This window comes from Octodon degus, unplaced genomic scaffold, assembly GCF_000260255.1.
Source record: "Octodon degus isolate 3935 unplaced genomic scaffold, OctDeg1.0 scaffold00039, whole genome shotgun sequence".
Classification (NCBI taxonomy): domain Eukaryota; kingdom Metazoa; phylum Chordata; class Mammalia; order Rodentia; family Octodontidae; genus Octodon; species Octodon degus.
This window is the reverse complement of record NW_004524615.1, coordinates 6,673,574-6,698,162: the sequence shown is the minus strand read 5'-3', so window position 1 is coordinate 6,698,162 and position 24,589 is coordinate 6,673,574.

Sequence of the window (24,589 nt, the reverse complement as noted above, 5' to 3'; positions counted from 1 at the left end):
TAATAGAATGTCAAACATGTTTACTTACACAAGCGCACGGTAAGTGCAGGCTAAAGTGTCTCCCGAGGCTTGGGTTAAATGCATGTGAACTGCATGAAGACAAGCAGCACTTGCTGACATGCATAACTGAACAGCACTGGTGTCCACAAAGGCCCACACCCTGCATGTGAGCAACGTAAACATAGTGTAAGCTTCTCCCATACTAGGGTTAGGGATGAGCACTTTTGTAAACAAGGTAATCATAATCAATAGTTTAAGTTTATGTGCTAGATATAAATTCATGGTCCTGATTTTACATCAACTGCACAAGCTGAAATAACATATAGCTTGTATAAACTGAAAAATAAGAAAAACTACTTCCTATAATTTGTGTATCTGTCATTGATCAACTGTACAGAAATAAATCTAGATATAGACATATTTTTAAAAATCTAAAAGATGATATAAAACAAAAACATAGAGTTTTTGTTAGACAAGTTTCAAAATCATATTCAAAGGGAGAAAGAAAAGCAACAACAAATTAAAGTTTGTTGGTTATTATCATTATTTTATGTATTTAGTGCCGGGTCTATAAGTTCTCACAGATCAGACTCCTAGTGATCCTCCTGTTTTCAGCCTCACAAGCTCTGGGATTATAGGCGTGCACCACCAATCCCAGTCTCAGTCTCCATCTCAGAACGCCCCAGGTGTAGAGCCAGCACGGTGCACCAAGGATCAAACCCCAGCCTCTGCACTCTGCCTAAGCAGGCACTTTAGTCTGCTGAGCTATCTGGCTGGCCCTATTGGTTATTATTTTTAAGCAACACAATATGTTTGAAACATTTAAAAATTCTTTAAATCTTCAGAAATGATAAAAACTTGTGTATAATATGTTTATTAATATCACCGGAGGCCCTGTTTACAGGTGAGATTCTATGTGCTCCTACAGCAGGAGCGGAAGTTTTCTCAAAGTTGGCTGCCACTGTGATGGCATGCAGAGGTAAGGAGCACCCACGCCTTCAGGAAACAACCCGACAGATGGGATACTGCATCAGCTTCATATTCAACGCTGGCAGAGCCCACCTGGAGCAGCCAACAAGAAGCATGTCCTCCTTGAAGGCCTTACACGGGTGGTCTACTGTAAGGGCTAACTTTCTCTTCTTTACATAGAAACTCACTTGTAAAGAACTGCTCAGTCAGTATAGATAAGCTGCAGCCCAGGACTTCTTACAGCTTGAAGCTCATTCAGCCCTGCTATCCAGGCATGGCCATGGAAGGAAAGAGCAGCGACTTTGTCCATGAGCATTTGGTGATGCAGAACGGAGCACACTTCCGGACTTAGGGAATCAGTCTTCCTTCTCATAAGAACCCCAAAGAATTGATGTCCATTCAAGTTGCAAAGGCACCATGGTAAGTAAGTGCTCATGACATGAGAATCAGGTGCTTCCCATGGAAAAGCTCACGGCATTAAAGCGCATTGGCCCCTTTGGCCATTTTCTAAAGATATCTAGGGAAAGAAAAATGATGAATCATTTTTAAAAAATCGCTCTTGCTCAATCTACCTGTGTCACGTTTTTCTGCACACAGAAAACTACAACAGACTTGAATTATATGTTAATTTTTACACTCTTTTTAAATTAAAATTGTTACACTGGTTACCTGAGAACCCTGTGATTTCCTGGTATTTATTCTGATGGAAAGTAAACCATTGAATCAAGGGACACCATGTTGGATTTTGTAACTGAACCTGACACATCCTGACTTTGACATAAAATATCTTTTTCTGACCTGAAATTAAAACAAAATACTGAGCTTTGTTGAGCCTTATTTTCCTAATCTGGAAAAGGAAGGTACTACACAAACATGTCTAAATTCTTTAGAGAAATTCCTACTAGCAAAAGACAAATTTCTCAGCTAGCATTAATTCCCCGCATTGCATCATTTTTCTCATCTCCTCTTCTTTGCCAGGTACATTTCCTGCCATTATTGTTTGAGTGAGACCATTTTTTCAACTTTCAGAAGAACAATGTGACACTGTGGTCCATTTTATACTTTGCTTTTCATACTTTAGGAGGCGAAGCTTCAGTTCCATAGCATCTTTCTCCTAATCTCTATAATGAAAGTTTTGTTACCAAGTAAAGAACATCAGATTTTTTTTTTCTGAGAAATAATGCATTCTATTCAGAGGTGATGTGGTGCTTCATCTTGAGTTTTGATGAAAACCTTAGAAAAGTGAAATTGATCCACATAGAGCTGTTCTTCACTCATGAACCCCTGTATTGTGAGGGTTGCAATTTAAAGGGGAGCACAGGAACTGGATAATCAATAATTTGCAAGCATGTGAATGGAATGTTTTAAAGGAATTAAGGTTACATTTACTCAATTTCAGAAAAAAACTGAAATGAGATCATTAATGTTTGTATTTTTAGCAATAGTGATAATTATAAAAATGACAAATATGCTTAATATTGGAAATATGTATATACACAACCTGCAGTTCAAACCCATCTGAATGCCAATGGAGGCTGAGCAATATTTAAGACCGTAGTGCACCTTAGTATCCCTTTGGTATTTTACATTGCTTTGTCTGGAGAAGTGCTTCTCATGCATTAATACAATGTGTTTTCTGAGGAATTCAATGGTGTGAATAAGGCATGCAATTTATTTTGTTAAGTTCTCCTCTGTAAAGCTCTGGATAGAATCGCTGCTGCCCTTTGTAAATACCAAGATGACAGATTTTTGAATCTTTGTCTTCCTTAGAGCTGGGAAGTTGGCTCTGACTTTAGGAAGACAAAAGAGAAGAACAGGAAGTTGTGATAAAACCAGCTTTGTGCTTCCTAGCAACAGAAAATAAAATTCAAATATGGTCATTGGCTAGCGCTGCGGAGGGTAACAGGCAACATGCCATGAATGGAAGAGTGGATATTTTAGGAACGGACCTCCTGATTGAGCTCCAACAGGTAAGGAGATCACAAATGGTTACTTTCATCCTTCAAATAAGACAATTACTGGAAATGAATTAAAGTCAATAACTTACTGGATCCTTCAAGATGTGAGTTTGCACAGCACATCACTATCCTGAGATCTGCGGAAAGAGGTCCTTCCTCCAGATTTTATGGAAAGGATGATAGCTGAGAGCAGTTTGCCTACAGCAGAAGCCTGGAGCCATAAGGAGACAAGCATGCGTAAATGACATCCTCACAGCACTGTGGACCTCTCCTGCGTACACTAGTGTGTCACAGAGGCGTGCTGGGCCATAAGATGAGGAGAAGACACAAATTTGTACTGTGTTTTTCTCCAAGATTCAAGCCACTTTTTTATCATGAAGAGACAAGAAAACACACACACACACACACACACACACACACACACGAGATTTTTCTTCAGGGGTGTAGATTTTCTTTTTCTTTTTTTGTATTTTAGGGAAGGGTCTACAGGGTGTTCAGGGTCTCACTACTAGATCAAACTCATAGTGATCTGTCTCTTTACAGCCTCCCATGTGCTGGGACTACAGGCGTGCGCCACCACGCCGCCTCAGTCACCATCTCAGTGTGCCCAGCGGGCGGGCCCGGCACAGCAGCCTGGGGATCAAAGCCCTGGCCCCTGGGCCTGTTTGCAGGTGCTTTCATCCACTGAGTTATTGGGCTGGCCAAGAGGGTATAGAGAAAGCAAAATTTGTTTTGAAACAAGCCTGGAAGTTTCAATAGCAAACTCCTGCCCCCAAGTGCAGATAAGTCTTTGCCAAGGATTTTGGTGAGTGCATATAGGGAAGTACACAACCACACACATGCTAACTACTTTCTGCATCCTCTTGGGGTACATGGGGTGACAAACATTTGAGAAGGTCACAGCCAAGAAACTAGGTTTCAACATAAATTCCAGGATTCTTTCTTGTTCTCCACAATTTACCAATGCATTCTCTCAGCTCTACAATAATAATGACACATTGCAGCAGAAGAGCTAAAAGGTGAGCTATAGATAAAGAGATTTTACACAGATTCAAAGATAAAATGGGGCACACAAATTAGTATTCTGCATGAAAGCAACCATCAGGCAACAGATTCAGTTGGCACTTATTCAGTCCACCACACATTGATGAGAAAGTTTCTAGCACACTAGAAATACTGAAGAATGTTTTAGTCTGCTGTGGGACATGAACAACCCTACAACAACCCCATCCTGAGTTTTGGCAAATGAGACATTTCTTCCCTCACTTTGTGAACCAGGCATAGATGCCCTGGCCCACATTATCCAGTGTTTTATCAGACTTTCTAGCACTGGAATAAAGAGAGGAAAGGAAAAAAAATTTCTAAGATTGAACAAAGAGGGAAAGCTGCCTTTTTTCGCAGTCAACATGATTGCCTGTATAGAACATCTCAAGCCACAAATACAAAACAAAACAAAGTAAATGAAACTGATACGTAATTAGAACACAGAAAAAAGAAGGCAGACTCTTGGGAACTCTGCGGGAAGGAGGGGAGGTGAAGAAGAGTGGAACAGAGGAATGACAAGTGAACACCATAGGTTATATGCCTGTATCAATTATTCCAATCAAACCTCACCATTCTCCACTGCAAACATACACTAATTAAAAATTAGTGAAAACAGATAACATTTCACTAAAATCAATTAATATCTCACACACAATGAAAATTTGCAACAAAAAATGCAATGCTGTTTATAATAGCACCAAATATTTAGAGAAAACTCATTAAGGTATTATGTTACTATATGCACTAAACCTGATTTAAAAAATAGGTCTGTGTAAATGGAGGTATGATTCAGGTTTTTAAATGGAAAAATCAATATTTTAGGTATTTTAGAGAAAGTTTTGTTTTACAGCAAAGTTAAATGGAAGACATATTTTTGCATTATATTTGCCAATAATATACACATTTAACCCCTCATTTAAGACATTCCTGTAAAGACTACTGTAATTATCATTACTAAAGAGCCTGCATGATTATATCATTATTAAATAACATCCACATTTTATTTTTTATTTTAATTTTCTTTTATTTTGAAGAGTATATACAAGATCAAGAAAAACAAAAGCAAAGACAGAAACAGGGCAATACATAGCAATACATTATCTAAGTCCACATTTTATTGCTTGATTCACTCTTGGTCTTCTATATTTTATCTGTTAATTTTAATGAGGTCTCAACTATTAATGATTTTAGATGGATTTTTATCATTCATATTGTGCCTAAAAATACCAAATATAAAGTCATCTACATTTTTCCTATTATCAACTAAATATTTAATAGATTTGCCTTTTCAGCCTAGGTGTCCGATCCATTTGGAGTAAATGTTGTGAAGTATGCAAAATCTGTCTAGATTCTTGTCTCCTTTTATTGCTTTTCATTTATTTACTCATTTTTCCAAGTGAATGTTGTGATATCACATTGCTATCGAACAAAAAGGCTTTCTTTTCTCTATTGAGCTGCCTTTGTCTTTGGTCCGATATCACCAGATTACATTTCCATGGGTCTAGTTCTGGGCTCTTCCTTACCACTGGACATCCATAAATGCTTCTGTCAATATCAAGTTGGCTTAATGACCACAGCTTCATGTTAGGGTATAAAATCAGGTAGCATCAGACCTCAAGATAATTCAGCAAACTAAGTGCCTTCTTAGGCAAGAGGAGTGAACAGGTTTTGGTCCCCAGCACCACATGCTGCACTGGCCCTCCCCCTAGGCATGCTGATCCGGCCACCATGTCCAGGCATGGTGGTGCACTCCTGCAATCCCAGCACCGGGGGGGCTGAGATAGGAGGATCACTACAAGTGCAAGCTGTGCAGTGAGACCCTGTACCAAATACATAAAATCAGATCATGTCAATCTCCAACTTTGTTCTCTTTCACAATTTTGCTAGTTATTTTGTATAGTTTTTATTTTCTAGCTAAACTTTAAAAATAGTTCATAAAAAGAGATTTACTTGCTGTGAATTTTATCACATTGATTTTTTTTTTTAAAGAATTGATAAGAACTAGACTGGGTATGGTAGCATGCACCTGTAATCCCAGCTCTTGGGAGGCTGAAACCAGGAGGATCACTTCGAATCTGGGCTGTGTAGTGAGACCCTGCAGACCCTGTACTAAACACATTTAAAAAAAGAAAGAATTGGTTAAAACTGATAAAAATTCTTTCAGAGAAGTATTGTTATATTGAGAATCCATTCATATCCATGAATATGGAGATGTGTGGTTTGTTTTTGTTTTGTTTTTTTCCTCATGTCGGAGTTCTGTATGCTTTTATTTTTTATTTTTTTTCAGAACTGGGTATTAAACTTAGGCCCTTGCACTTGCCAGGCTTATTCAACTGAGCTATCTCCCTGGCCCCTCTGTACGTTTTCCATACAAATCTTACCATATTCTGTGAAATTTACATTTAGCTCTTAGTTGGAGAGCTAATACAAATTCCATTATGCTTTCACTTTCATGTTCTATTGTTTTTTGTTGGTGGTGATAGTCTATTTGGTCTACAGCAAACATATTTTAGAATTAATGACTTTCATAAAAATTATCCCTTATAGTCATAAAGACCTGACATTTCAGATGAAGACCCTGGTAGAGTCTGCGTGGGCCGTGGGCTGTCTCCTAATTTCTGCGCAGGTGGCATCATACTGAGTCCTGCCATGCAGCAAGCCATAGAAGGGCACTTTCTTTAAGACCTAAACCCTTCAATACGGACTCAACTCTGGTTATGAGGGGACCTCTAAAAGGTTTGGTTTCTGTACACACACTCTATGTGTACAAATATTGACATACTAATTTGGGGAATGTCAAAAACACGCATTTCAAACTATATACCATTATACAGGAAATTAACTGGCATTTTAATCTTAATCACACTCCCTGCATCCTTATTGCAGTCACTTACTGCTTCTATCAGTGCTTCTATATACTTCGTTCATGTTTTACGGACAGTCGTCTCTTCAGTGAACACAGTTTCGTTTCTCCTTTTCTATGTACATGCTATTTATTTTATTGTAATAGCTAGAATTTCCAGTAAAATGTAATAAAGCAGTGCTGAGAGAAAATAATTTTGCTATATGTCTGATTTTGGGAAGAAGTTTTCTTCGTATTAAGCATGAAGTTTGTTGCAGAGATTTTCATAGATACTTTGTACCATGTTGAGGAATTTTCCTCGAGACTTCATTTAGTGAGAGTTTTGATGATGAATGGGTGTCAGGCTTTGTCAAATTTATTTTTCCTATATCTACTGATGTGAACGTGTGATTATTTTTCCTAGGCTTGTTATGAGGGTTTATGGATTTTATTCTATATTGAACCAGCTTTTTTATTTCCACTAATACCACTTGTTGTATAAGGTTATTTTCAAATATTGTTGAATTGGATTTGCTAATAAATTTGTGGATTATTGTTCTAACTTTCATAAAACATATTGGTTAATATTTTATTTTCTTGGATATATTTTGATTTCTTTGGTTTTTTGCAAGTTTGACTTTCTTTACCAGCTTCTCTAAGATCTTCTGTCAGCTGGGAGATAAGGCATGATAAGTTTTGCCTTTTCCAGGGATCATATGGACATTCTGTTTAAAAGCTTAAATTTAAGGGGCTGGGAAGTTAGCCTGGTTGTCTAACAGCCTGCCTGGAATGCTCAAAGACCAGAGTTTGATTCCAAGGGCAGTATGCCATGCTGGTCCTGTATGGTGCTGACCCTGTACTGAACAGGCCACCTAAACTGGGTGTGGTGGCACTGGCTTGTAATCCCAGTTCTGGGAGGCTGAGACAGAAGGATCATTATAAGTACAAACTATGTACTGAGACCCTGTAACAAATAAAATATTTTAAAAATTTATTTTCTTGGCCGGAGAGATGACTCAGTAGAATAAGTGCTTGCCTGGCAAGTGCAAGAGTCTGAGTTCAATCCCCAGTTCTGAAAAAAAAAAAAAAAAAAAAAAAGAAATTCTTTTCTTGAAATACTGAACTTGGCAGTGGGTGACTTGAACAATGAAATGAGACTTAGGTATTCCTTCTGCTTCGGTCTTCTGATAGAGCACAGAGTGACACTGCGGATTATTTGGTAGGGTTACCCAGTAAGCAGCCTTAGTCTGGACTCTCCTGCTTTGGAATGTCACTAATTATTGATTAAATATCTTTAACAGATCTATGTTTCTCTTTATTATCCATCGTTGTCTTTTGTGAATTTTAGCAGACTGAATCTAAGGAATTGGTTCAACTAGGCTCTTAGCTACAGAAATAGTGATTTATTCATTATTAGGAGACGATATTCCTGTCTTATCAAGTTAAGGACCAACAGATTTGTGATGTAGCTCACGTTCTTTTTCCTATCAATACCTCGAACCCTATCCTCATATTGTGTAGGCTGGCTAATGATGAGTTAATTTCACTGAACTCTTTAGATTTCTTGACTTTTTACTGAGTTCATAATTTGCAGTTGAGTGATTTTTGCTGTCATTTTAAACTTTTTGTTCACCTTGACTTTATTTTATTTGTTTTTAAAATAATTTTATTGGGAAACAAAGCAATGAGACAGTTTCAAAACCAATTAGTAGAATAGTTTCAATAATCAATACATTGCATATTGTTAGTTATTGCAATTTCTTAGTGGTTATTCACAGTACAAGACCCAGACATGATATCCTATCCACAAACACTATTTGTACAAATCTTTCTATTCACTGAATTAAGAGACAGTAGTTGTGCATCTAACCCAACTATTTTCAATATACAGATATAAAATGGTCCTTCATTTGTGTTCACTTTTTTTTTTGTTTAGTTTTGTCAGAGATGGGTATTGCATTGCCATTTAAGTGTTGTAAGTGCATGAATTCAGCAAAATAATCCAATATAGTCCAGTAGTCCATAATATTAGTGGGTTATCCGTAGAACTGGAAAGTCAGAAGTTGTTGACTTGAGCCTTTTCCAGCTCAGCATTCTAATATGGCTTTACTTTTTATGCTTCATTTGTATACTTTTCTGCTGGATGGTTAAGACCAAGATAAAGCATATAACAAGAAATGTAACTTTTGTATCTGCCAAGGTCAGTCAAATCCCCTCAGGATTTACCCTGAAACCCTGTACCACAGTTTGCAGATCCTTTGTCAGTGTCAGCCATGTGGATGAGTCACAGCCATTGCCTGATCAATTTCCTCTCTGTGAAAGCCTGAGAGAACGTTTTCTCTCCTTAGGCAAAGTCTACATCATCGATCACTTTCCTCTGTGGCCCCATAATCTCCTTGATCAGTAAATTTGGGACACAACTGATTTACATGATGGTACAGTACAGGTTCTCCTATGTCCTTTGATTTTAATTTGTATTTTATTTCGTATTATCTAAAGTAGATTGAAATAGAGATTTTTTTCCTAACTTTATATGCTTAATATGTAAGAAATGTCCTTAATCACTGATTTTGCTGCATCTTACAGATTTTGATATATATTGTTCTAATCAACATTCAGTTCAAAAATTTTCTGGAATTTTTTTTATTTGTGTATTAATTTGAAGAAAATTTTCAGTAACTAATTAATACACAGGTATATTAAAACTCCAATCAAAATTCCAGTGAGATATTTTCTGAATATCAACAAACACTCTCTACAGTTTATATCATCAGCAACAAACCTGAAATACTCAACACAGTGCAGAAAGAGTAAAATAAAGTCAATGATCTTAGATCATATCAATATTATTGACTCTAAAGCTACACAACATTACTTATGCCATACATACAAAATTATATAAGAATGCACAAAATGTTAATACAATGGAATAGTAGGAACACATAAAATGTGCCCCAGCAAATGCACTTATATGATACCTGACAACAGTGCCCTTGGACTTTAACAGTGAAATCATATACCTTCTAATGAGCTTACACAAGAGTTAGGTGATGATGTACCAAACAAAAGAAAAGAAGAAACCCACAAAAGCTAGACTAAGATCTTACAGATTTCACAAAAATTAAAATAAAATGGATCTCAGGACTAAATCTAAATAAGATACCATAAGACTTCTAAAGGAAACTTTGGGGGAAATCTGTATACCCTGGGCTTTGGTAATGAATATTTAATTACAATACCTGAAGTATAAATTACTTTCTATCACAGTAAAAAAGTTTTCTTCTAAAAAATATACTCTTTAAAGATTGAGAAGAATATTTAAAGTTCCAAGGAATCTGGTATTCAAAGCAACTTTTGAAAAAAGTGGGGTCATCAAGATTAAAGGAGAAAGGCAGTGCCAATAGGCACCTAGGTCCAATCTCTATAACTGTGAGCCACAAAGGGTCATGCTAGGTTCCCAAGAAGAAGAGAATCGATAGGAAGCACCCAAAGATGTGGGGACACTTACCATAAGAGCTGAGTTAATGTTTTAATTTGTTGTGTCTCATTTGTTCAATTGTATGTACTTTTTTCTTCTTAACTGCTTATACATTTCTTTCTTTTTTTCTCCCAATTTTACATGCATATATCTGGTAATATGAACAACTGGTTAAAAGACAGCACTGTGTATTACAACAACTAGTGTGAAATCCATATTACTTTGTTAAGTGAAATTCTGTATCACTTGTAATATTTTCTGTTTTAACTCTAACTTGTACTCTCTTTGAAAATAATTTAAAAATTAGAAAAAGAAAGCTGAGATAATACTTTCAATACTGCTATACATATTTCCTGGAACTGGGCTTAAGCAAGGGAAACTTAAGTAAAAGTAAGATACTAAATGAACAATTAATTAATAAGTGAACCATTAAGTAATGAAAGAAGTAAATATACTAAGAAATTAAGAAAATAAATGGCTGGATATATTAGCAGGCTAGTGAATAAATCAAGTCAATAAAGAAACTTTTCTTAAATGAGCACGTCAATAGGTGATGAGAAGGACAAGGTTCTTTCTTGTTACACGGGACCTTGAACATAACCACAGAGGTGGAAGAGACGAACAGCCTGTATGCTGTAATGTATCATCTTTACAGAACCTAGCATAAATGTTTAACAGCACACAGGTTTATGAAACGTGCACACAGAATCTCATTCGTGGATATGTAAGTTTCTCCTTCAAAAGTGCATTCCTTGCCTCAGACACTATGCTATTATCTTGTATTAGTTTTCATTTTTAATTCCTACAAGAAGCAATTTACAGTCATGTAACCTGAACATTTACCTGGCATGCAAATGAATGATTAAAGATATAATTACAAAATAGAAAATACAATTATAGTTAAATAAACAAATTACATAGCTTACCTGGATGGTTATAAGATATAATTATACATTAGACTACAAATGATAGTATAAGTTGTAGAGCAAAGAATTAGATAAAACTCTACATTAACTGCTATTTTTCACAATGAACTTCTGAGATTCTTACCTTAGAAACACTCCACTCAGAATTATTAAGACACAGTTGTGACAGTAGAAAAAAATGGGACATTTATACTTTGAATAAGATAATAAATTATTTTAAGATAACTTTTTGACTTAAGTTCTATTAATATTTTCTCAAGTAAGTTCAGCATTGATAGCAGTTCAAGATGGATGTGGATTTAGAAAATTCACAGAATAATACATTAGGACATGGCATTTGTGCAGAAAGCAGAGAATTGCAAGTTCTAAGAAAGACGTTGCTTAGGCACCAAAAAGATCTGGTTCACTTATACAGACAGACACAGTGTCCCAGCTCTAACACAGGGCTTAGTAATAAAAATGACTGTGACAATGAGCGACAGCAGCCAAAATTTTACGTTAGACAGGAGCTGTGCCTAAGTCTCCTAATAGAGATACGAGTCATGTTATTCACAAGTGGGTACTTACTTATGCAAATCAATGATAATCACAAAATACATTGTGAAGACAGCATCCAGGCACACGCTTTGAATATTGTCTTCTGAAATAATATAATGCTATTGCTGATTTCTTTCAAAGTATGTAAGAAGACTCTGCACAAGATGCATTTCAGTATTTTAGAGCCAATGAAATTTGTTAATTCCCAAGTTTCTTAATTGTTATAAATTTGGAGTGATGAAAATATCCCTGATTGCTACTCTCTGCATAGTGTATATACTAATCGGGTCAGCTGTTCTTCTCTGGATTTATGCCACCTATGCAAGTTTAATTGCATTTAAAAAAATCGCTTTAAGCATTGATGCTAACAGTGAAACCAAACTTTGAGATCAGATTATTCAGATTTATATGAGCATGTTACTCATGGCTGTTCAACAGCAGAGTTTCAGTTTCTAAAAAAGTAAACTTATCCTCTTGAAATGAATTTTGGAGAAAACATCTATTACTAATTAACTGTGTTACCTGGAAATAGCTAGCTCTATTTACTCATACCATGTCATCAAAATTACTAGAGTAAAAGTTGATGGGTAGGAACCACTTAGTCCTTCATAGTCCTATAGTGAACCTCCGTGACACACTGAACAGTCTGGTTCAGTGATAGAATTTAGTTGGAAGTCTATCAGTCATTTAAAAAATATTCATTTTTGCTAAAAGACTATTGAAAAAAAATTATTAGCATTGATTTCATATGACAATTATTTTCTCTTCTTTCCTTAGTATCTAATAATGAAAAATATTATCGAACCCAGGTTAAATGATGCTGATGGTCACCTTGAACTCAGTCACCATCTTCACCTCTCTTTTGAGCAATGTTTAGTCTTTATTTCTCTTGTGAATAGAATCCTCTCTCTTAGATCATTGGCTTTGCATCCATTTGAGGGTTTGCTTAGCGACCACAAGGGAATTGTCTCGGGCCAGCCATTCGTAGTGTTTGGAATCCTGCCAGGTGTCCACGTTGACTTCAGCTGGTCTGCTACACAATGCACATTGTTTTAATGTCAAGTTATCATTGGGATACTTCCAGATGTAAAATAACTTTAAGCCATTTAAACTTTCTTATCTTTCATTTTCCATTATGTAAAATATCTAATATATCACTAACAGTAGTTTCCTATGTTAATGAAAGCAAAATATATACAAAAGATTCACATTTCTGAGACAGACACTCTTTACAAGGAGCATTATTGTTTTATAAATACACATTTTGCTTCTAAAAAAGCACCTTGAAATTCAAACTTTTATGTTTACAGATTTAAAAGAATGATGATGAATTTTTATGGTCCTCATTTTCACCTAAGAAAACTGGACCTAAAAATTAGAGCTGGAAGATGATTCTAAACCCTTATTAATCTTATCTTCTATTTACAAATAAAACTAATAAATGGAACTTTTAGAAAGATTATAATTCTAGGAAACATGCTTTTCTCAATTGATACCTCAGTCTTCCTTTACTTTTTTTTTTTTTCCCACATTGAGTACTTTAGTTCCCTTTACCAACACTCGGATAGCTTGTCTTTGCTATAATTTTTCTGTTAAATATCCAGATTGAATTACAAAACGTAAAGCTCTTAGAGGGAAATGTTCTAGCATTAGATTTATAAATAACCTGAGCCTATTAAAATAGCACAGTGCTCCTTGTCCCATCATCTATGTCCAGGCCCTCAGTACTGTCTTTCACTTCGCTTCTTGAAGGGCAGGGGGATAGAAGTCAGCAGCACACATGCCTGACATTCAAGTGCAAGATCCTGAGTTTGATTCTCAGTACCGTCCCCCCAAAAAAAATCATTTCCCTGTTTGATTAAATCACTAAGCAGCAGGAGTTCTAAAAATGAAGTAACCATACAAATTGTATCCCCATAAAATTTAGGACAGTTTCTTAGCCATAAGAAGGATGTAATAGTCCCTATTTTAAAAATAAAATTAGGTAACAAAATTGAACACATTTTCAGTCACACTTAGAGGAAAACACTAGAGGATACAAAGAAAACCTGTTTGCTTTTTGCAAAAAGTTTTAGGAACTCAGAATAGGCCAGAATTTCAAAGTAAAAGTTGTGATAAATATCAGAACAATAGACATCAAACTGAATACAATAATTTAATGCCTCCTAAGCAAAACACATCTTGAAAGTATTTATACCAGTGACATTGCAACAGAGAGGTTAATAGTTTTCCTCATGTAAGGTAGGAGGAGATAGAAAGGAAAGAACATTATTAAGATATAACAGAAATATTTGAAGGAACCTGGTCATAAAACAACATTAAGCTTAAGGTTTTAACTTTCTTTAAAAAAATAGAGAGTAGCATGTTATAAATCAAAAAGCCAATTATAAAAAGAAAATTACAAAATATACAGTAGATGTAATTATGATTTATTTGGTATTTCTACTTTGTTTCTAATAAAAGTTTCTTTTGTACTTCAGGCTAAGCATCACAAGATTAATGATGCACTTAGATAAGTACTTGAAATTCTTTCAAGCTAGCTCCTGGAGATCTGGTCATCTAGGTTCAGCCCACAAATTCCTATAATTGATTACGGTTATGCAAACACTTAATAAATGCATATCTAAATAATCTTCTTTTGGTCCCTTTTTCTGTCCTATCTACAGACTTCCTTAATCAGCATAGCTCTTCATAATTTCTATTGCAAGTGCAATGAGGCGTTGGCAACACGGCTCACAAGTTTGTATCCTTAAAGTTGCCATTTACTATTCTTCATCTACCTCTAAGTAAAATGTTCATGCTGGGTTTGGCTCTGCATATCTAATGCATACCATTTTGTGGTTTTGAAATGAATCTGTGTTTCAACCTTAGAGGAAATCATCTGATATTTTGTTGATAAATCATTCTCTTTTGAGATATTGAGGTCAAGAATTATATCTCAGATATCAGAATGATTCTTGAGCTTAGAGTTACCTCATGATTTCACTGGAAAGTTGTATGTGGAAGGAAAACAATACAAAATATGTCTTCAAATTGTATTATTAATATTTTAACAAGGTAACTCTAATCTGTGTTATTCGGGCAAGTAACCATGTAATACCATTTATATAAAAATGGTTGTAGAAAGTATATATGCACATAAAATCTGTGAGTAGTAATGCTGCTGGTTACATCCTTTAACAGAAATTGTAGATCATAGAAATTATATAGAAACATGTACAAAATTCAAACTGAGAGACAATTCACTCATTTCCATGGAAGGTAACAAACTATAATGGGAACAATTTAGTTCCCAATTACAGAATCACTGTAAGAACACATGTGTTCAAAATGGATTTCCATCTGGAGAAGGAAACATGATTACATCATTCATTATCAACGTATGTAACATGAAAGCCTTTGCAAAGAAAAAAAAATGATTCATTACTCATTTTTAAGGCAGGGGTTGAAATGTCTTACCAAAACACTGGTTACATAGATTCCAATCCTGAACCCTACCTACTACCTCCAAAGATTAATTCATTTGGAAACAAAGCAACTGTAGGTGAAACAGTTTAAATGAGGAGAACCTGGAGTAAGGTGTGGGTGTGTGGCTTCATGCAATGTGATGAATACTCTTATAAGATGATTGTGTGAAGACAAACACACATGGAAAGAATGCAAGGTGACAAGGAAAGCAGATGGTAGAGTCTCTCAGCTATAAATTGGGAAATGCCTGAAGCTCACCAGAAGTGAAAGGACAAGAACACCATAGATTAGGAGAGCACAGACTTTGCATCAACTTAAGCACTTATCCTTCCTATAGTACTATGAAACATTGAATTTCTGCTGTCTAAAGCCACCCCACTCATGACACTTTATTAGGGAAGCCTGAGGAGTCAAAAATGTACCTGATCTTTAAAATAGGAGGATCATTATGAGTTAAAGCTGTGTAGTGACAGCCTGCATGAAGTACATTAAAATGAACACTTCCCTGGAGTCTAGCTATGTGCCATTGTGCTACGAGCAGCTGGAACCAGGGTGGCGGCTGAGGGCTGAGAGTAAGGTGGGAAATGGAATCAGGATAACCCTAAAAGTGTGTCGAGTTATTTTAATTAGATAAAGCTTTCATTCTGTCAAACAAATCTCAGTAAGACTTCAGATAATAACTGATCACAGTACTGTACCAATGTTGGGAAATAAGATGGCAGTGAATTGGGAAATCGGTCTGAGCAGATCTCACCAACACGAAGGTCTAGGAAGAAAGGGGTGGAAAGAAATTTAAAGTTATTTTCAGTGATGATGGTGCTAGGGCTAAGTCTTGAAGAATGAAGTTGATGTCACTAGGAAAGGAATTAGAGAAAGGAGTTCTGTCAGGTGAGGGTTTCTCCCTAGAGAGCTTCCTACTATCTGGTTATGACACAGGAAGTGACCACAAACCTGTTCTCTAGGCTTGATACTCAGAAACTGAGCCTTATTTCATTTCTGAAATGAAACTAATTATTGGAACTCTCCTACCAATTTGATTTGAAACTGTCTCATTGCTATTTGTTTTTCAATAAAATTATGGAAAAAAATTTAAAAAAGAAATGAAACTGAAAGTGAAACCTACAGTCATCAAAAATATATATGTTCAAAATATAGTTGGTATTTAGTATATTTACTTTGATTTCAGAACATAAGGATGCCTCTAAGAAATAATGGATTTTCATGTATTCATGACTAAACAGTTTAGAAAGATAAAAGCAAGAACAATATCTCTTTGAAATATGATTTTTAATCTGTAACTTCTCATATTTTGAATTAAAGAAAATACATCTGAATACACTATTTTTTAAGGCAAAGAAAGTTTCTTGTCAGCTGTTTTACAAAGACAGTCTCTAAGCAAAATTTGGAAGATGAGTTGGTGCTTCTCGGAGGTTTGAATTGAATATGAAGATTCTCCCACCCTAAAGCTGAGATTCTTTTGTTGTTAGCAGTGGCATTATTGTTGGTGGTGTTGTATAGGCCAACAAAAGCTCAACTCATAAGATGATACAGAGATTTTGGCTAGAAGTTTAGTACAATTATCATACTCTATATATAATAATGGAGTGTTTTACTGTAATATATTTTTATAGTAGACCACTATTTTCAGTGAAAATGTTTTAATAAGTCATTGGAACTCAAAAATACTCAGAGCTAAATTTCTGTTCTTTATTTAAAAACACAGGAGAGAGAGAAAGTATGGTAAAAAAAAAAAAAACATATGTTATAGAATCAGATAAGTGCAATTGCAAAATTGTGTTCCACCTATTCCTAATGTTGGGCATTTGTGTAGTTGCCCAGGCTTCTTTGTATTTGTCATTCAAAAAACAGATAGGACAGTTCCTACTCATAGAGGTGGTAGAATTTAGAAAAGCAATGATGCTGATTGCTTGCTAAATATATTTATTACTTTCGTTTTTAGTAAAGAATGTAAAAAGTTTTCTTTGCTTATTTTCATTTGTCAGGTATTTCACTTCTGTGAAGTTCCTAGGGAGGCAAAAGGACTAGATGGCAGGGCTCATTTGTTGTTTTTATTTTACTTTTTAAATGTAGAGCATGTGGGGGGCAGAGAGATTGAAAATATGTCTTCCAGCTCAGATTGCTAGAGTTTGAGCATTAGCTTCAATGTCTAATGCATCTATGTTGAGATTTCTCTTCTTTCTTATTGTCACAGATTTATTACTGTAAAGTAGGTAAATGTAACAGTATTTTTTGTAAAGGGCAAAAAGTGTGTTGAGTGTGACAAGGAAAACTAACCCGCACGACTGGAGATCTGCAAATGTTGCTGATGCCCAACAGGGCTGTTCTATGCCATGCTGGACGACCTCCAGCAGAGGCCTGACTACACAAACAGGCCCAATTACTCCAGCAAGCAACCACCAGAAACAAGCCTTAAGACATTCATAGCAGTTTAGTTTAAGGAGAAAAGGTACAACTCAAAATTTAGCCATGGCAGGAGTCTGTGTCTACAACTCTAAAATAATGTGATTCAACATTAGTCCAAGTAGTACAATGAATGGGTCCATTTAACACGCTAACTGGCAGAACTGAAGAAGACAGCAAAGCAAGGCTATCAGAAGCTGTGCATGGTGAGCACTGAGGAAAACATGCAGGAGAGGAAAGGAAGGAGAAAAAGGATTTGGGCAAGCAATGGCAGGATTTTCCAAATGTTAATCTAAGACATCAATTTGTAGATTTAAAAAGACATATAAAGCTCAAGAAATAATGAAAAAGATAAAGTCACATAATCATGTGGTAGAACAAAAAGAGCAAACAGCTATAGGAGATAGAAAATTGAACAGTTGACTATTCAGTAACAAAGAGAGACAAACAGAAGTGGATAAATGTATTCCAAGATTAAAATAAAATATTTATATAGGAATTAAACTTAACGTAATTTAAAATATCCATTTCACTGACAGTGAGCAGAGAGACTTCATTCCTAGCTTGCCTATCAAAGGAAACATGAGGACTGAGGTTTAGACAGGGAAAAGAGCCACAGACTGAGGAATGAAGAAAATAGCAGAGAATAATAAAGTGTTTAAAGTGAAAAACAGTGAGCTCATCCTATGATAACGTATGTCAACTATACCATGCAAATCACATAACCATGTCAAGGATAATCACACAATGATACGAAGAATTTAACCTCCTAAAAATACAAAACTGTCAAACAATGTATCTTCTAAAACCGTAAACTGTCCTCTCTAATTTTAACCACTGTGCTTTTTATATATTATGTTCATATTATGTTTAATTATATATTATATAATTTGCTTTTGTTATTTTGGAATTTTATGTAAATTCAAAAATGTTCCATATATTTGCATGTGTCATTTTTAATTAATAATTCTCTGAGAACTTTTCATGTTTTGTATATACTATATAACATATTTAATAAATATATCACAAATTATTTAATAAATATATTACAAATTATTTATTTTACTGTTGGTGAACAATTTAGATTTGAATATACTTTCTGATTTGCACTAAAATTGTAGGCATCACGCTGATGTATAAATTTAAGGGAAACACAAATTTTCACAAATACATCTAGCCAAATATTTCAGTTGCAGTTAGTCTACAAATGTAAATGAATTTCCTCTCCTCCCAGTTTTATTTATTTATTTTATCCCAAATACCTTTACTCCTATTCAGTTTTAGGAACAATAAGCCAATTATAAATAACATTGGTGAAATTCTTCTTCCCTGAAATATGTATTTTTTATGCTTGACCAGATAATTTGGAAGACACTTCAGGTCATAAAGACATAGCTAGCCAGGCATACGTGGATGGGAAGATGGGGGAAGCCAGCTGCCCCTTGATCTCTTGCCTCATCTTGTTCCTCTGAGCGATGCCTACAGGTGGACGCAGGTGGACAGACAGGTGACGGTTGTGTTTTTCCAAAGGATACCTTGGTCTTGAGACATCAGAGAGAAAAATAGACAGCAGCTAATTTTTCCACAAACATTAGAATTACATTTCTTGATATCTGTCTGAATTTTTTAAATATTTGTTGAAAATATACCTATGACAAATGGCAACAATCTAAGTCCCATAAAGAGCACACAGAACAAAATAATGTAACATAAAATAACATTATAAAGTATGCACACACAAGGAAGGGAGTAGAAATTTAGGAATAGCAGTAAACAATATGAACAGATTTATTTATTTTTTTCTCTTTGGGTTGGCTCTTAGCATTCCATTGGACCTAGGTCTATAATTCTGCATGCTCATATTACCCTTCTTAAATCTATTAAATACATGTTTGATCAATCCCGTCAAACAGACCATTCAGTATTATCATGAATACAGTAACAGCAAAAACATAAAAGTTCTTACATTTTGTTTAAAAAGAGAAAAACATTATCATCTTACATATATTTAGGGAAGTCATAGATCATGTCATCCTTCTTCATACTCTAAAATAAAATAACTAAGTGAGTCATTTGCCGACTATATTGCACATGACTATGAACTGCAGTCAGGTTCTGCTCCAGAGACAGAATCAGTAGAAAATGTATCCATCATTGTGCAAGGGGTTGTTAGATTGTTGTGCAGCAGTACAAGTGGAAAAGTGAACTATCCTGCATGGTGAAGAAGCAAGCACACTGCAGCAGCTGAGCTCAAGACAGAAGCAAAGGAGAGACCCAAGATGTGGCCCTACTCCACGGACAAGTCCCAGATTCACACTGGAGGCTCGCTGCTATGAGTCTTCACTGGAAGGCTGAAGGAACCAGAGACCTAGAAAGTGATGTCCAGGGGAGACCGCACCAAAAGCTTTCTGCTGGAGCAGGCTGGAGCTCATCTAAGTCAGGCACACCTCCTTTTTCTATCCTTTTTACCCCATCAGTTTTCAAGCCTCTTGGCTGTTGGCATACAGATCTACAGTAGGTCTTCCTATCTCATTTCTTGACCTGCATGTCAATCACCCACAGAAACTTCTAGAACTGTGCTTCACTAGTCTGCTAGGTGTTTCTTCATTCAAGTTGACATATGATTATAACTGTGTTTTACACACTACGATATGCATAGATCTTAGTACATTGCCTACAGTATATTAAACATACAATAAATAAGCACTGCCTGAAATAACATGAGTGTTGTGTGACTTTTCAACAAAATCAGAGACACAGATGTAGGTAACCAACATAGGTATTGACAAAGCTATGCTTCAGTAAGTAGGACCTAAAAGTTTTATTGCCCTTAAACAAAAACTTTATGTATTGCAAAGGCTTTGTGTTTCATCCAGAATAATCTCTCAGAACCTAACCAACTGAGGTTCTGCCATTTACCTGTGCATCTTTGTGGAAGACAGCCAAGTTTGTAGAGTGGAGGAGGAGAGCATAAAAGTCACTCTTTGACTGAAACATTTGTGCTTCAAAAGGAAGTGGTTTTGTGTCACAGGTCCATGCTGAATTTCAAGAGAGAGGGGGATGTGAACATTCTGGAACCTTTGAGGGAGGAAGATCCATGAGTGTTGAGCCAAGTGTTTTTGCTTAAGGACAATAAAACTTTTGGGCTTTACTTACTGAAGCATAACTTAGTGAATACCTACATTTGTTTACCTATATTTCTGATTCGATGGAAAGTGTTGTAGTAATTTCTAGCTCATCCAGAAATTACTTAGAGTCAAGCAAGATGGCACAGTCCCATGATCCCAAATTTAGCAAGCTTGGGCAAGAGAATTGCATGTTCTAAGTCCCACCTAGGCAACTTAGCAAAATCCTGTCTCAAAAAAAAAAAAAAAAAAAAACTAAAAGGGGATGTAGCTCAATATCAAGGATCTAGATTGAAACACTAGAACCTCTGAAAGAAAAAAAAGTAGATAATTTTACAAACATATTTCAATAGGAATTTTACTTAGAACATTTTAAATGTCATGGGGAGTATGAGATGTGGGGGAATATTATTGGACACAATGTATATGCACAGAGAGAACTATCTCAGAATAGCAACTTAATGTTAATGGAAAGAGTCAAAATGTAGACTGGAATCTAACTTCTAACTCTTGTCTGCTACATGTCCTGTGAGTAGCAATTTATTAGTTAAATTTTTAGTGTTTTGCAGGAATTGAGCAAGTCGTAGCTGTCAGGCTGGGTAAAGAAGAGTGAATATGTAGACTATGCATTGGACTGAGGGTGATAGCCAGTGACTTCCCTGACCAGAGGAAACACCAAGCCCATGCACTGTAAGATGGAGATAACAGTGCATGGCTTATTTTCTACTACTCTCTGTTTGTAGTACAGTATGACTACGCTTCCCGGGGGAAGTTGATACTTGGGCACAGCATGTCTTCATTTGTTTTCACCACCTTTCCCTCCTCTCCCTCTGTATCCTGATCCCCTGCCTCTCTGAGAAAGATCTGCCAATTTCTATTATCAATTTTTTATTCATCTCTTTGTTTGTACTTTGGATTTCTCATATAAAAGAAATCATAATATTTAGATAGTGTGTGTCAGATTTATTTTACCTCACATTATTGCCTCAAGGTGCGCTCATTTTCCTACAAACGACTCCCATTTATTCTTTTTATGTTAGAGTAGTACCCCATTATGTAGATATATATCACATCTGTGTATCCACTCATCTCTTGATAAGCAAATAGGAAATTCCAATATTTAACTATTATGAACTGTGTTATTGTAATCAAGGATATGTGTGTATTACCATAACATGTTATATTTCAGTCCTGGTAAAATACCTAGAAAAGAAATAGCTGGATCAGATGGAATTTCCAAATTCAGTTTTTTGAAGAATATCTACACTGATCTTCATTCTCATCATCCGGATAGAAGGATTCCTTTGCCTACTAGCCTCTTTAGGCATTCATTATTATTTGAATGGTATATAATTTAATTATTGCTGCAAGTAGCATGAAAGATATGTGTTTAGCAAACAAGACACCCTGAACTTGGGTAACTACTACATACTAGTAATTATGCCTGACTCATCAAGTTGTCTGAGTCTGTTGTGTTGATGTTGGTGATGGATTGGGGGTGGAAGCCTGTAGCACAGGCACATACTCTTCCACAATCCAGTATTCTAGACATATCTAATCTATGTACTCTGTTAGTGGATGATTAATATCTCTTTGATTTATAAATGAAAACATGTGGGAGGACAATCAATGTACTTCAGGGTTACTAAGAAAACCAAAATCAAAGCTGGTTTCCCCTCACTGTATTTTCCCCCCACTGGGAGGAAAGCAGCATCAATGTAACTAATGATGTCCTGCCTATTAGAATTTTCTGCAATTTACTGACATAATTCATGCTTAAAATACAGAAAACAAACTATTACAAGTGACATACAGTTCACCTTGAATACTGCAATAACCACTGTGAGTAACTCAACAGATGGTATTAGAGATATGACTCTTCCATGAAAAATAGCTTTGAGGGAAACAAGACTATACTCTTCATGCTGTTATAAAACTATAAAACCTTTTATTTTCAGTCTTTTTTATCATTTACGTATTTGATACAAAGTAGAGTCTCTCTCCACAGCTTGGACTCATAGTGATCCTCCTGTTTTGAGCCTCCCGAGCACTGTGATTACAAACATGAACCTCCATGCCCAGATTAACTTTCAGTCTTTTTTTTTTAAACTGTTTTTTTTAGTTTTTTATTCATTTATTTAATTGTGTGTGTGTGTGTGTGTGTGTGTGTGTGTGTGTGTGTGTGTGTCCAGCTCAGCCCACCAGGGGCGGGGCTGGCTGGCATGTGGTGCTGGGGGATTGAACCGCGGTCCCTGTGCTTTGCGAAGCTTGTTCTAAGTAGGTGCTTTAGACCACTGAGCCATCTCACCAGCCCAACTTTCAGTCTTTTTGAGACAGGGTCTTGCTATGTAGTTCAAGCTGGTCTTCAGCTCACTTTGTAGTCCAGGCTAGTCTTGAACTCACAACTGTAGAGAGACATTTCTTGTTCTCATCCTGGTCCTAAAAGTTTATATTTGTAATGCCATGGATAAAATTATTTTAATCCCATCAAGTGAATTTCAATCTAACACTGCCAGGGCAACCCACAATGAGAATAAAGACACTAAGGCATATGTATAATTACAGGGAGGTGAGGGTTCCTGAGTCCAGCCACCATGATGGCCATCCAAAACAAACGCCTTGACTCAGGGCTGAACATGGGTTTTATTCATCCATGAAGGAAGGAGTCGCTTGAGGATCAATGACTGAGAATGGCGAGAAGGAGATGAGTGCTGGGAGCTGGGCTAGATAAGTGGCCTGCATTTACCTTTGTAATATGCAGAGAGAAAGATATGCATAAAGAGTAATCTGCATTACAGTTGAGGTAGTTTGTAATGTTTCTGAGTCAGCGCTTCAGCTCTAATGTGTACTGTTTCAAGCCCCAGGAGGTCATAGCCTCTATCTCCAGGCTCCATGCAAGCCGACAGCATGGAGCATCGACTCTTCATCCCATCTCAGCCTGGCTCACAATAAGGGCACCAAGTGGGGATTTGGGGAAACATGCATAAAGTCTTCAAATACCACCACCAGTGCCTTGGCTAGTCCAATATTCATTATTTAAAGCCAACTGAAGGGATAAAGCAAAGTCATACTCAACTGTGTACATATCAATAGATGGAAATAAGGTCAGGCACAGAAAAAATGGAGATAGTTGCTCTTCTTTCAAGGAGAGTTTCCCAGATGGCCCTCCACGTGCAGGTATCCTGCTACCTCAGCATCCTGATTACAAGAATACAGACGTGCCAACTCGCCCATCTTTGCTGTTATAAAATTTGTTTCAATCTGAAAATAATTTGTGAAAATATTTGTGCGTCAATAAATACAATCTTTTCTTCTATGCTAGAAGATTTCTTTTTATTAAAAGCTCTTATTCCAGGCTTCAAAATTTTAAAGATTCAGAAATTACTAATATCCACTTTGTAATAGTTGTTTTTCACTTCTATTTCAAATACACTGGTCATTCTTCAGCTTCTCATTAGTGTACAGACCAGAAAAGTCCAAACAGCTATGTTTTCCCTTATTAATTTCCATAGCCTCTATAATATGCAAACGGCCATAAGTCACGAGTGAAGAGTGAAAAATGTATAGCAGTTCTTCTCATATGTTCCTAATGTTCCTCTCTTCCAAACAAATGCTGAGAACTGGCAACACAGATGTAAAGCAGTATTTAAACAAAGATTGTGTAATTACACGGCAATGATGAACACTTACTCAATGCAGGCTAAGATTTTATTCTTCTGTCTCCATTTATTTAATTCACTCTAACTTTTTGCTCAAGAATAAATTAATTGGGCCAGGAGGTAGCTCAGTGCTGGGGGGATAGCTCAGGGGACTAAGTGCTT